We start from the raw sequence: 12,429 nt of genomic DNA, 5'->3' as shown, positions 1-12,429 counted from the left end.
TTTTCCTCAACCAATGAGTCAGTATTCTTTGAAGTGGATTATGTGCAGACTAAAAAATTGTAATTTAATTTAAATCAATTTACTGTATATCAAAAGTCCCCCATAACATGATAATTCATATTCCTGTCATTTCCATTTCAAAATGTCAATCCATGAATAGAATTACCGTCGTACATCCGTCGCCAAACTGAAGTATGGAACATTAGATGTTTTTTTTTTCTTCGTTTTACATAACCTTTAACCTTGTATGTCCTGTTTCAACAAAATTGTATCTCTTATCAGTGTTAACGATTTCATCACTCAGGGCTTTTCCGTGTTGACAAATCACATTCCACGGAACATGCATTCATTCTTTTATGATCTTATATTTCTGTATTTAATTCACCGCTTCTTGCAATGAAGATTAATTTCATCCCAATTATTATGTAGCCAATTATCTTTCTCGTTTTAATTTTGCTTTAGTTATTATCCAAATTTTTAAACATTTTTTATGCTGCAAATTTCAATGTATACTAGGACGCACACGCGTTAGTTGAACTGATAAAACGGAATATTAATGCAATAACATTTGGGTTTTAGAAGGGGCATTTCTTTCTACAAAGGCGGGACTGGCACTGGTTTATAACTATCACCCCTTATCTCCTGCGTGGGGGCTGCCTGACTTCTTGGTCCCACAGTAGATGGTAGCCAGGTTTTTGATTTTGTGTGGTCTTTACCAGAACACGAGTAATCACAGGGTACGTATCTGAACAGCGGAGTCGAACCGGCCCAGACTTAATGCATTACTCTTGCTACGCACCAGCGAAACCGTCGGCTCAGCCCCAGGCCCTCCACACAACGGTACGCCTCGATCCTTACTGTGTTCCATGCCACAAAGTGCCCAATACGATACGTGGAAGCGCGCTTCTCTTCATTATTTCTATTTTCAGCTCATAATTTTCCTGCTAAAATTTACACCCTGGCCAGAGTCTGTGCTCAAACTGAGCTTATTCACGACTATGTTGTCGATAGCGATAGTTTTACACTTCTTAGTTCTCATCTCTTTAAGCACTAGACCTTTCTTTCCTTTATCTTCTGCACATTTCTCCCACACTCGTCCCCATTTACTTAGTTCCTATCATAATTTTTTTAATTAATTTTTTTTAAAATACTTTTTCTAATGTTCTTTCAAAGTGCGGTTACTTTCACATCTTTTATGTCTTAATCATTATAGAGGCCTCTTGTTTAAACGATAATTGAAACTAACACAGGGACATTTTCCATGACCAACCAGCCAGCAGACCCACACGCACAAGCTTTCTTTCACGACCCCAAAAGCCCCGACCGCTTGGACACAGGCGCACAACACCCATTGTGAGTAAAAGCATCTCACCGAAAGTTCAGCCGGCCGGCTGTTGAACGCCTGCGCCCCAGCACCCCGAGACCCTCAATGGAGCAAAATGCCAAAAATGTGGTATATTTTGTTGTTGATGTGTGGGTCTGGCTCTGCTTCCCTCCGGACAGGTCGCGGAGCATGGCAGAATTGGTGATGGAAAAAAATTCTCTGACACAGCCATTTTGGTTGGAAAGAGATTTTATTCTCGTCACATGCTGATGTCAAAAGAAGTCTCCCCAAAATGCAAAAAGGGAAAGGTGTCCCCTCTCTCCGGCCTTCCCTTCTTATAGGGAATGGCCACACCGGACATGAATATTGAAGGTATTGTATTACGATTGCTGGCATTATTTTAAACACTTACGGGACAGAAGGTCAATTATTTAATTTAGCAGGTTCATATTTACTGAATATGTTCAACATTGATTAAACAAAAAGCATTTATCAAATGTATGTAGAAGTACAGTGCATCGATAAGATTGACTGGGATTGTAGTCATGGTGTTTACTGATGCATTCATATGCTAAATTTATATGACTTAGTTTAAATGTAAGACCTCAAACTTGCACACATAGTATTTTCACGACCCACACTCTCATTCAGAACAAACAGATTCAGTCTGCTCAGGTCAAACTGATGACAAACCAGATAGCACTTCATGGACAAATACGACAAAACACATTCTCCACATAGGCCATAGAAGATACAAACATATCAAGTTGAAGGACGTCACACCAAAAACATAATTTGATCTGTGAAAACATACACCACACAATCTGCACACTGACGAGATTACAGGGGAATGTGAGCAGGAGAGACGGAGAGACTGCCGCCTGCCTGAGAAGGTCAGCCTTGGACGTGGACCGGGCCGGGGGAAGGAGAAAGGACGACCGATTCAACCTACATGACCCTTGACATAGAAAACCTCCTATAAAATGTGAGGCTGGGCTGAGATCAGCGCGCCATTTTTCGATTGTTCTCGTCTGATTATAGTTTCTCGTCAGATTAAGAAAAAGCCGCCCAGATATCTGTCTTTGTACTATTTCCTGAACTCCAGAAATCGAAGAAACTAAAATATCGGAACTCTAATCAGTTGTTGTTGAGTCTTTATTTGGCCCTTTTCTTCTTGAGTACAAAAAACGAACACGCATTGGAGTAAGTTTGGCTTTGAAGATTCATTTACTAAATGTTTCTCATTTTCTCGGTGGCTCAACTCCAACAGTGGATATAAAAATACACTTCATCTGTCAGCATAGTTTTGAAACATGATGACATGACAAACTTAATTTCTTTCACACCATTTAAAAACCGGAATATGTAAAATGTTAAATAACCAGTTCAAATTTTATACTAGGGAAAAAACACGGAGTTTACCCCCCACTATTGTTTTTTCTTTGGTATGTATTTTCTGCACTGATTTCATTTGGCATAAACAATTGTTCAGCAAACTGGCAAGTAAAATGCAACATTTAAAAATAAAACGGCAATAACCTTGAACACATTTCCCCAAACAACTTAATGTTGTGATGCATATTTTTAACGATGGAAAGTCGTTCTTTACCAAGCAAATGAGAGTAAGACGTGTACAAACCTGCTTTGAGTGGCACAACACGAGGCTGGTTGCAAACTTCGTCCAGCAGTTGATGATGTTGCTCGTTCTCTTCTTTTATTCCACAAAATTCCTCTTTGTACTTGGGTGTCGTTCTTTCACACATTTTCAAACGCCAATCTCAACAAATCCGCACTTGGTCTTTGCTTGGCGATAACTCGTGAGCTTCTCTTTGTTCGACGAGACGAATGAAAGATGGCGTCGTTTTTTTCCTTCGAGAAAATGGCAGTCTGTTCGTCACTAAAGCGGAAGAACAGGCCACACCCCGCTGTGATATGATTGGCTGCTGGCTGTGTGGAGCACTGTCACCAACTCACCGACAGATGTCGTCATTTGCGATGCAAATCATTGTTATCTTCTTCTAAACATAGAGAAAAACCCAAGATGCACATGAACAAACGTTTTAATTCCCAAATATGAAGTTGAGAGATGTATTGAATTTTACTTTTGTTGCTGGTTTTGTTTTCACATCTGACACCATAGTGTTGGTTGGACAGTATTCCAAATGTATTTCTCTATTATTAACAGTTGACATGATAAAGTGATACTTTATGTCAACATATTTGCCTTTTTACAGGGTTTTTCGCCAGCGACGTGGTTGCAAATTTTAAATTAAAATACATCACTGTTTTATTCTCTAAATGTTAGTCTTAAAAAATGATTTAAGTGTTTATAACTTAACTAACTTAAATATTTCATTATTCGTTTCAGTATTCATTAAACTACGGTGATTCATTATTTATTTCAAGATTCATTGAACTGTTTTAGTAATAATTTAGTATTCAATGTTTAATCGTGACATTATTTACTTTTTCAATATTTGTGTCACTATTTTGTTCAATTTTAATATTATGGACAATTATTTTGCAAGTAAGGTTTTTGTTATTTATTGTGGCCACCTGCTTTTGAAGGAAGTGCCTTTCGCTTCTTGTACTCGAGGATTCTTTGTGAAGCCAAAACAACACGACCTTGACTGATAAGTGGGCTCAATGCAGAAAAAATATATTTTTGTTTTAAGATTACACAGTTCCTGTCAAATAAATCTTCATCTTCCTGTGTGCATCAGTATCTTCCCACGCACTTCTCCCACTAAGATCACTCTGCAGACTGACTCAAAAGACAATTTATTTTCCAGACTATCTCATTGATCTTCCCTTACTGCTGAAAATTCCACAACAATCTGGGGTCAGACGTGGGCTAGCTGAATATCCGCCGGTGAAATTCTCGGACGCTGGCAGGTGACCTCCAGGGTTGAATTAAGACAGCAGCAGCAACGAACAGCGTGATGCGAATCATCTCGTCCGTGGTGACAAATAAACGCTGACTCCAGTCGCCATCAAGTTGCCAACTCCTGACATACTAAAGCCATTGAGAGAAACTGAGACTATTTGCGTTTCTCTGTCTGGTTCTTTTTATCGTTCAACTTCTAGTTCAGTTTTTCACCTTTTCACACAGCGTAATGAAGGCCAGTTGAGCAAGTGGAACAAGTGATTTTATTGATGATTGTGGAAGGAAACGATTTCATAAGCACCGTTTCTTCTCACGCCTTTTCCATTAGGTACGATTTAAAAGACAACTGAAAAGCATAACGTTAACAAATGTTGTTCCAGGCAAAGGCAATTAATTTCATTTAAATGTTTGATGTAAACACAAAAAAAATCATCATCACTCAGACACAATGCACTCATCACATTGGCCTTGTGTCAATAAAAGAGTTTTGAAAATTCAATATATCATATTTTCTAAATCACATTTACATCTTACCACGAAGAGTCAGTTCCTTCAGGTTTTTTTTTTGTCTTTTTAAGCTTCAAGGATCACTGCTATTCTCGTAGGGCTGGGCAATAAACCGAAAATTTACCGTGATCGAAATTTCATAAATCATTTTGCCCATGTCGGTTAATTCGGTGTTTAAAAAAAAAAGAAGTCCTTTTAGTCTGCAGCTATGTTCATGCCCCTGTAAGACGGCTTGAGCGATTGTAGTCACGTGACTCCACCCAGCTGAACAAGAAAGAAAACTGACGACGCGGTCGTAGCTGTCGATTCAAATCTGGAAGCAGCTGACACGGCTGAAGACGAAGTAACGTTAGTTGAAATTGTTCCTGTCGCGCTTGTCCCGAAAAAAAATTCGACATCTGTCGTTAGGAAATGTTTTGGGTTCTATAAAGACGATGTTTAAGCAAAAGAACACGAACTACAAAGTGCGTCGTAAGCACCAAAACAGAGCGTCCAACCTTTTCTTTTTCACCACCCACAACACAACCATGCTGTTGACTTGGAGCTTGTGCTAAAAGTTCAAAGTGAGGAGCAAGGGTAGGACAAGTGACAACAGCCCATAACGGAGGCGACACCATTCGAGAGAATGTCTCGGTGGTGGACGCGATAGCCGAGCACATAGCTAAAGATAGAGCTCCTCTTGTTACAATGGAGCGCACAGGATTTAAACGCCTCATGAAAGTAGCCGACGAGAGGTACGAAAATATTTTGCCGCAAACAGCACTTCCCGATATGGACAACATCGGGACGGGAGCTTAGACATGTCAAGCATTTTGCATCCACATCCGACTGGTGGTCGGGTCGCAACATGGATCCCTGTTTGAGCCTGACCGTGCATGACATAGACGACAAGTGGCGACCGCGCACCAGCGTACTTGAGACGGCATTTTCCTGATGAAGCACACTTGTTTATTTGGCACTGGCATTCCATTGACATTTTTTTCCATTCTATTTAGCATTTTGTTTACAGGCGACTAGCTCCTTTGCACATGTCATTATTTATATTGTTTGCAAGATACCTTTACACAAATCTAGGCCTTTGCAAATGGCATTACAGCATCTCGGCACAATCTATTTGCAGAAAAAGAGGAGGTACCCTTTTTCTCCTGTTCTTTGTGACATTGTTCAAATCATGCAAAGCAAGCTATTTGGAATGTTTATACAAATGATTTTTGTACTTTTATTTTTCATTGAAAGTAATGTGTACCAGTTGGTCAATACAAAAAACAGTTAATATGCACTTCCTGCATTTATTTTGATTTTGGTCCTCAGGGGGAATTTATCGTGCATCGATCATTACCGAGGTAAAATTGCTCAATTTATCGCAATATTGATTTTAGGTCATATCGCCCAGCCCTATATTCTCGCCATCACAATCGTGTCTCTCAGCATGCCGTTTAGTGGCAAATTTCTTAGCACAAACGCTGCAACTGAATGGCTTGTCTCCACCATGTGTTGTTGTGTGTTTAATTAAATTAGACTTTTCAGAGAAGCATTTACCACAAACTGAGCAGGAAAAAGGTTTTTCTCCACTGTGTGTTCTTGTGTGGCTTGTTAACGTTGACTTTGCAGAGAAGCATTTTCCACAAACTGAGCAGGAAAACGGTTTTTCTCCACTGTGAGTTCTTCTATGTTTTGTTAAAGTTGACTTATGAGAGAAGCTTCTGCCACAAACTGAGCAGTAAAAAGATTTTTCCCCACTGTGTGTTCTTGTGTGGCTTGTTAAATGAGGCTTTTGGGAGAAGCTTTTACCACAAACTAAGCAAGAAAGAGGTTCTGCAGTGTGTGTTTTTGTATGTTCTGTTAATCGTGACTTTAGAGAAAAGCTTTTACCACAAACTGATCAAGAAAAAGGTTTTTCTCCACTATGTGTTGTTGTGTGTTTTCTTAAATTAGACTTTCCAGAGAAGCTTTTGCCACAAACTGAGCAGGAAAAAGGTTTTTCTCCAGTGTGTGTTCTTGTGTGTTCTGTTAAATTTCCCTTTTGGGAGTAGCATTTTCCACAAACTGAGCATGAAAAAGGTTTATCTCCACTGTGTGTTCTTGTGTGGATTGTTAACATTGACTTATGCAGGAAGCTTTTGCCACAAACCGAGCAAGAAAACTGTTTTTCTCCACTGTGTGTTCTTGTGTGCGGTTTTAAAGACAGCTTTGAAGTTAATGAGTCAGTGTGACATGCCCTTTCACCTTGAGTTTGCCCATCATCATCATCATCATCATTAGTATCATCATCATTGTCATGAGCGTCTGATAATGTGTCCTCATTATGTGCTTGTGATGGCCCCCAGTGGTCTTCATCACCTTCTGTTGTCACGTGATGACTTGAACTGATGCTTGGAGGCTCCGCCCCTCTCTTGTCCTCACTCTCATCCTTGATTACATCTTCAGTCTTTATAGGGACAACGTTCACTGGTGACTTGTTGATCTCCTCCTCCTCCTCCTCCTTTTTGATGTGAGTCAAGTCTGGCTCCTCTTTCACAAAACGGAGATAGTTTTCACTGACCTCTGTCGGACGCAAAAAGACAAACATACATTTGGTTTGGTCAAGTCAAACCTCGTGCGTCGACTTTGTCTTATATTGTTTCTACCGTGCTACCTTGACTTGTGCCTGCTGCATTAATGTTGTGATGCATGCAATGCGTGTGACCCCGATTTGGACCAGACCATGGGGGCATTTCACAAAATTACGTCCTACGATGTAAACCTCCCTGAAGCAGCACAACAGTGATAAACGAGCATTTAAAAAGGAAGCACGTTGCGGCTGATGCCCGATTTAATTCCTTACATAGTCACAGACGTTTCTGGAAGCGAGCTGAAGTTAGCACACACAGGCTATTGTGTGCGTCTGATGGAACACCTGTTGTGGGACCCCAACATATTGATGGGGGCCATCGCAACTTTATGTCATTAATAGAATAGAAATCTTTCAAGTGAAATATGTTTACAAGTTTTTCATTTTGCATTGAGAGATAGTTTCATCGTGGGTACTTTTTGCTTCCATTCTAATCTGTATGCCTAAAAGAATTAAAGGGGCCCTGGCATCATAGTCGCTATTTATTGCATGATTTATGTTTGTTTTTTTGTTTTGTTATTTTTTCCCAAAATGACATTTAGCCTGCTAGTACGTTCCAACATTCCCCTTTTTATTTTTTTTTTAATAAAATTTCTGTTTCTAAATAAATTTTAAAACAAAATTACGTGTGAAGAATCAAAATCCCTACACATAAATTAAGCAACAACACTTTCATGTTGACATATTTGAATAATGACTGTATATTTTAAAGTTATCCAATATGTATTAAAATTAGACTAAGATACACCATAATATTATTAGAGTTCACTGAATTATTTTGGAACTGCAATGATGCTTAACTGCCAAAGGGTGTCAGTAATGAGTAACAAAGTAACACAAGACCTCCCACTGATCCATCATCATTGTCATTTGGATAAATTACCAGGAACTACGAGTTGTGGGGGAGATGCAAACCACCTGGGCCACAGGAACTTTATGACCAGGAACTAAATGTTCCTGGACTAGTAGGTAGAAAAGGGGGTTGTGACGTTCTCCCTTTTTAAGCCCATAGTAAGACAAAGATGCAGATGCATTCCTTGCAGCATGCGCTTGATCACTGATGAGATCCGTGCAACCTTGGATGGATGCATTCAATGTATTTTAAATGTTTGGATGGGGTGAAACTATGCACACGTGCACAAAACAGTGCAGAGCCACCGGAGGTTCATTGACTCTCACCCGACCAAGCCAGTACAATGTTCATAAATAAATAAGACCAATACGTACTTGATTTAAAAAAAAAAAACTTAATATTTTGTGTTTTATCCACTAAAATTGATCAACCGCCATTGATGTTTTCGCCGCAGTGTGCACATTTTGTAAGTTAGGCAGAATTCCTTCCGTAAGGAATTGCTTAAACAAGATATAAAAACCAGAAAATTGAAAATGTAAAATAATCAGTTCAAATTTTATAAAAAAAAAAATACATGGAGTTCACCCCCCCCTATTGGTTATTCTTTGGCATTTATTTTCTGCACTGATTTTATTTGGCATAAACAAATGTTTAGCAAACCGACAAGCAATATTTAAAAATAAAACGGCAATAACCTTGAACGCATTTCCCCAAACAACTTAATGTTGTGATGCATATTTTTAACGATAGAAAGTCGTTCTTTACAAAGCAAATGCAAGTAAAACGTGTACAAACCTGCTTTGAGTGGCACAACACGAGGCTGGTTGCAAACTTCGTCCAGCAGTTGAAGATGTTGCTCGTTCTCTTCTTTTATTCCACAAAGTTCCTCTTTGTACTTGGGTGTCGTTTTTTCACACATTTTCAAATGATAACTCCAAAAAATCTGCACTTGATCTCTGCTTGGCGATGAGTCGTTAGCGGCTAGCTAGCTAACAAGCTAAGCTAACTACACCGAAAAGCATCAACGCGCGAAGATGAGGTTATCGGACACAAAGACTTAATGAATTATGTCGTAGTCCTTTAGAGTAGCACTGGAAATCCTGTGAGAAAATTACAGCCAGTTCCACACTAAATCAGAAGAATTTAGCGGTGTTTGTTTTTATTTCGGTGTGGACGGGTCGGTGCATGTGGTCGAGGTCCTTCGGAAGCTGCGCGCTTTCTAATGACGTCATGCTTTAAGCACGTATTTTTCAAATATATTTCTTTGCCTCTGCGTTTGTTTTTTAACCCTGGCTGTTCTATTTTAATATATATTTTATATAATATTTTAATTCGGTTGATAAAAAAAAAAACTAAATTAACACCCCATTGGCGAGTCAGCTCCTACGTCACTTCCGCCTATGCCCCGAGAAGCCGCTGCTGGAACAGCAGTGGGACGTTCAAGTTTCTCCTACCGAACTTGCAACAATGCTGTGGTTCACTCGGGCTGCAAGATTGTATGAATATAATGTCTGCATATACTAGCAGTGCTTCTCAATTATTTCACGCCCGCCCCTACCAAGAAGAAAAAGATTCGCGCCCCCACCACCATTTTTTTCAGTCTTTGTATATTGATATTCGATTGTCAATAAAATATCCCTTAACTAAGCTAAATTCATAAGAAATATGATTTTGAGAACTACTATTGTGAGGATCTCGAAACTCAGTACTCTGTTGTGCAAATATTGATGAGATGATAAATATTTACTCATACGTTTTTTGGTAAAAAAAAAAAAACTTTATTGACATTAGCAAACCAAACACAGTTATTAATACGTACATAATATAGAAATGACAAAAAGAAGAGCGAGGGGGATTTTAAACACCAATTCTTTGTAAATAACATAAAGCAACAGCTTTAGTATGTTTACGATACGTTTTTTTTTTAATTTTATGGTGACTATACGTTTTTTTTATGGTTACTGTAAAGTTTTGTCTTCTATCTTAAGAAGTCACGCAGGTAACGTGATGCTGCAAGCTTGTGCCTCTTTATTTATTGACTTCTCGTCTATGTGCGTAGACACTTGTTCGTCTGGTAACCAAACACACGTCAGGCAATACTGCCAATTAGTGACTAATGACATAACTGCTCTCATTACATCTCCCTTTCAAACGTTAAACAATGCCTTTGACTTTTTTAATTAATTTTTTAAAATATTATTATTATAATAATAATTTAGTTTTGTTATCAATTATTTTCACTTCTTATCAATATCTATCCATTTTTTGATGACAACAAGCAGCTCTACAACAATTTTAGGAACAATAACACAACATTAAACATTTTCAATCAGCCTGTCCGGTTGTCGTCTAACTCTTGTTGATCTTCGAAGAGGTTCAGTAATCCCAGAAATTGCTGGGGGTTGAGGTCTGTGCTCCTTCGATGTATACGCCTGCTTTGCAGCCTCAGCCTTATCAGAAGATTTCTTGCAGTCCTCGGTAGTGATGGGTAGATGAGGCATTCTGTATCGTTTCGACACAGTGACACACTGTATTGACACTGTGTTGACACTGTGTTGCTGAATACTGACACCTGGTGGACTTGCAGGAAAAATTTGACCGGGTCATCAGACTCTGATCTGTCAAACTAATTTTATCCAATTCCATTGATTAGGCATTTCCATTCACATTATTTTTACATATACATACTTTCATAAAAAAAATCGTTGATATTCGAGACGCAGTTGATAAATTAAGTGAACATCTGTCTGAATGCCTAAGTAAAAGTGTTGTGAATGACAATGGACTCATTGTAATTAAAGATTTTTATTAAAAAAAATAGTTTCTCCAGCGTTTTGTTATTCAGTCTATTTATATCTTTTTTTTTTTTTAGGCAATTTCCCCCGCCTTTGAGAAGATCCTCCCACAAGGCACTGAAGAGGCCGGTGTGCACAACGCCTGTGTGGCTAATAGAAATAGATGAGGGAACGTTGCCTCCATGGACTTCCAGTATAAGAGCGGGTCTTCCGTACGTGCAACGTGTCCTGCTGACATATAGCGCTGCACCTCTGAGTGCGCATCAACAGTGACGTCTTCCATCTTGCGGATATTTAACGCAGAGTAACGCGCCAATAACTCGATGCTTGTTTTGAGCGTCCATCCTGTTGACAGATGCGCTTCCTTATGAACACAGTTTGGCGCGCGACCGCTGTGTCGACACGATTCTGGTAGTGGTCACGTGACTTTCTCAAAGCAGTACGCGCACCGACACGGGGTTTGCCCTGGAAGCTCGGCGCACGCATCGACGCCTCAGTGTCGCTGGACCCATCACTAGTCCTCGGGAACCTTCACAAGACTCCTCCAGTTCCCCCTCACTCTTTGTCCATCCTTTGTCCCCACAATGTAAGATCTCGGACACGAGACAGTTTTCCGCACCGAGAAAACATGTTTCTAAAACGAGTTACGACCTAATAGCATTTATATAACTCCTTGAATAACACGATTCGGTTTTAGAGGGACCGCAGAACCCTTAATTTACACTTCCGTGCTATCCGCAGGGGAAACACAGTTTCCCGAAAAACCCAGTTTCTCAATGAGTTAAGGCCTAATTCCATTGATATAACTCCTTAGACTAGCACGATCCAGTCTATCACACCGTACTGGTCAACGGCGCGCGCCTAGTCCATCAGCGTGAAGTTGGCGCTCCATTTCTTGCAAAAATAGGGTGAAATAGTTAATAGTGCATCTGTGCTCGTTTGTGCTGTTAAAATTTCCGTTTGTGCTGCTTCGGTTCCGGAGATATTACACTTTTTTATTTCGAGTGGTGACGTCACCCAGCCCCCCACTTTCATCCAAATGAGTCGGGAATGGTGCCATTCGTTTGTGCTTCGTTTGTGCTTGTTTGTGCTGTTAAAAGTTTCGTTTGTGTTGCTCCGGTTCGATAGATATTACACGTTTTAATTCACGCGGTGATGTCACAAACACTAACGCTCCGGCGTCAGTCTATTTTGTTTTGGATGCTGTCGAACAAGGAGCTAGGTATCGCGCTACCGCGTTCAGCTAATCACTTGAATCACTCGTATTTGTTATTAATTCCAGGTTATAAACTAGTTCCTGGAATGAACCGATGTTTTGTATGTTTTTGCGCATTTTACATTCTTCATGGTCCTAGAAAGCAACTGTTGCCCGACGAACTTCAAGTAAACACGTCACACTCACTGTTGTAGCTTTTTTTTGCTAGCATACAGTAATATTAAAATCTTCCTGTT

The 12,429-nt window shown here is 39.6% G+C and overlaps 1 protein-coding gene across 1 annotated transcript in view; it reads left to right on the top strand.

The window, feature by feature from the left end:
• Positions 1–12,429, top strand: part of LOC148341609 (uncharacterized) — a 137,701-nt gene that overhangs the window by 90,184 nt on the left and 35,088 nt on the right. The window lies entirely within an intron of this gene.

The sequence above is a fragment of the Idiotropiscis lumnitzeri genome, chromosome 2 (genome assembly GCF_059441095.1).
Source record: "Idiotropiscis lumnitzeri isolate Australia: NSW breed Sydney's pygmy pipehorse chromosome 2, RoL_Ilum_1.0, whole genome shotgun sequence".
Lineage (NCBI taxonomy): Eukaryota > Metazoa > Chordata > Actinopteri > Syngnathiformes > Syngnathidae > Idiotropiscis > Idiotropiscis lumnitzeri.
This window is presented reverse-complemented; position numbering and strand designations above follow the sequence as displayed.